This window comes from Cupressus sempervirens, chromosome 4, assembly GCF_028749045.1.
Source record: "Cupressus sempervirens isolate cs-2001-9-10 chromosome 4, ASM2874904v1, whole genome shotgun sequence".
Classification (NCBI taxonomy): Eukaryota; Viridiplantae; Streptophyta; class Pinopsida; order Cupressales; family Cupressaceae; genus Cupressus; species Cupressus sempervirens.
In genome coordinates this window covers 99,525,085-99,527,933 of record NC_143121.1, presented here as the reverse complement: position 1 = coordinate 99,527,933, position 2,849 = coordinate 99,525,085, and the positions used below count along the sequence as shown (strand labels likewise).

General features: G+C 36.4%; 1 pseudogene; it reads right to left on the bottom strand.

Annotated features, from left to right (window-relative positions):
• Window positions 1-474: 474 nt before the first annotated feature.
• LOC149560121 (geraniol 8-hydroxylase pseudogene) lies at window positions 475-2,528 on the bottom strand (annotated as a pseudogene).
• Window positions 2,529-2,849: the final 321 nt, after the last annotated feature.

Below are 2,849 nucleotides of genomic sequence, written 5' to 3'. Positions count from 1 at the left end.
TGCTCGAGTTATAGTTTGAGAAGACTCAGTTTCTGACACACTGCCCAAGTTCATAAAAAAATATCAGAAAAGAATGAGAAAACATTAATTGCATTCTTATCTATTATATTTACTGTACATTTTCCAATTGGTAAAATAAGATTTATGCCCAGAAAATAGTCCTCAAAAAAGATTTTTTATTCTATAAATGACTTCAAAAATATATAGTCTACAAAACTTTGGAAATGTATTGCTTCCTAAAAAAACAAATGGGAGAATAAACTAAAAAATTAAAAATTATTAAACTAACATAATTATTATTGAAAATAAAAATAATTATTTAAAAATATCTATACACTAAAAATTACAATAATTCAAAATATTGACCTCTTCACATAGTATTGTGGTTGACCAGTAATAATGCTATTATAGTCACTATATCTCAAGCACTTGTTGAACATTGCAATGGTAAGGTAATAATAGTCCTTAATCATTTCATATATATATGAAATTTGCTTGTGAACACAAAAAGCTGACACCATCTCTGAGCGTAGGAAAAGCTGTCAGTGGCAAAGCCTTTTGTAGAGTAATAATATATGTGTCAGCCACGTCAATACCTGCCTCACTATCCAGAGGAATGGACCAAGTGAAAGCTTGCAGCAGTGATCCCACCACGAAAGGAATCAGTGGGTGTGCCAGAGAAAGCCCAATGCATATCCTCCTTCCTGCTCCAAATGGTATCAATTCAAAATTCTGCCCTTTGTAATCAATGTTGGATTCCACGAACCTGTCTGGATTGAAATTTAAGGGATCTTCCCACACACTCGGGTCTCTCCCAATGCCCCATGCATTCACAATCACTTGTGTATTCTCTGGAATTAGAAAACCACTAATCTCACAAGGCGCATCTGATTTTCTAACTATCAGTGGAAAATGAGGGTGTAATCTCAACACTTCCTTCACTACTGCTCGGAGATATGGGAGATTTGTTATGTCTGTCTCCTCCATTCTTCTCTCCAAACCCACGACATCATCAAGCTCTGCTTGGGCTTTTTCCATCAGTGTTGGTTTTCTCAGAAGCTCTGTTATCGTCCATTCAATTATTGATGAAGTTGTGTCGATCCCTGCAATGAACGTGTCACAATCAAAGTGGGCAATAAGCTTTATCTGAAAGTGGTTGCACAATCAGCATCTCAAATAAGCTCATATGATCCAAAAGTTGAAAGAAATGGACAGTGTATATATATATATATAAAGTTTTCATATGTAGTAAGGATCTATTAGTAGAGATGGCAGCGCTATTATTCCATGTTGAAACAAGTTAGTTTATAAGTTCTATGCTGGATCTAGTTGGGTGAAGTTTATAAAATGTTTGTTTGTGCCTGTAGGCACTGGGCACTGTGTGCTCTCCGTTTTGAAAGGATTACTGTAGGAGTTGATATACAAGGTATTTAGGATAGTTATGATAGAGAAATATATGTTTTTTTATGCTGCAAATCTAAAAGGAAAACTTTTAATTGAAAGAGTACCAATATATTTAGAAAACAGAATTGTTATTTGCAACCTTCTTGCCTATCCCAAACAAAAATAAATATCAAGTCAAGATTTTCCTAATGTCCAATTATTATGCATAATATCTCTTACCATCATGACTGCTTTGATGTTCTCCAGAGTAAGTTGTGTTCCATCTTCTCTCAAGTCCAGCATTACATCCAGAAAACCCTTCTCTTCATTACCGTCCAGTGGCATATCAGACCTTTGTGCTAGTCGCTCATCAATGATTATGTCAAACATGTTATCGAAGCCTTGGGCCAAACTCTTAACTCTAGCATTCAGCCCCTGAAGATCAAACCTCTCTAGAAATGGAAAAAAATCCTGACAAATCAGGAACCCCTGCTAACTCTAGGGCCTTTTTAACCATGTTCCTAAACTCTGCAGCTCGTGCAGAGCCTGTTTCAAACAACTTTTTGCCACAAATCATCTTACCCAAAATGCTAAGAGAAATCATAAACGTTTTTTCCCCAATCTTCACACCATTCCCCTGTTTACAATCCTCCATGATCTCATCAATAGTGTTAAACACCTCATCTCTTCTCAAATGCTGCAGAGCATCCAACCTTCTGGCGCTAAAAATCTCAGTGTTGGAGAGCCGTCTAAGAAAACGCCAGTGAGGGCCATAAGGATTCCATAATAGACTTGTGCCTTGATAGGAAAAAAACCCTTATAACTGTATTCATTGGCCTGCTTGAGAAGCTCTGGTCATTGTTCTTTAGTACTTCTCTCGCCATGGATGGAGATGAAACAACTATTGCTGTCGGGATGCCTAATTTGTTTGTCATGAGAGACCCATATTTGTGTGCCAGATGGAGAAGAGATTGGTGGGGATTCCCCCCAACTTGAGGAAGGTTTCCAATGATGGGCCATGCAGGAGGACCTGGTGATAATGATAAACTCCTTTTCTTCTTCAGAAAAATGAGGAGTATCACTAGTAGTACAACTCCTACAGCTAGAGAGTATGATGATGATGAAGAAACAGTGATTGAATCCATGACAGAAAAGGATTTTACTGAATCGGTAGCTATGCGAGACAGAAAGCTTTGAACGGTCTCGCGCTCAAATGGGTATATAATTATGTAAAGGCATTCAATTATTGCATCTATCTATCAACTTTAGTTGTGGCATGGCCGAAAACCCAACAACTTTAAAGGTACAAAACATTATATCAATCTTACAAGATTCTGGAACTGTGACAAAGGTATAAAGTAAAATAAAATATTATCTCTGTGCTTATGGTTTTGGAGAAAAACTGTGTATACAGCTTTGAAGGTACAAAATATCATATTAAAATAAAATATAAAATAAAATAAAAT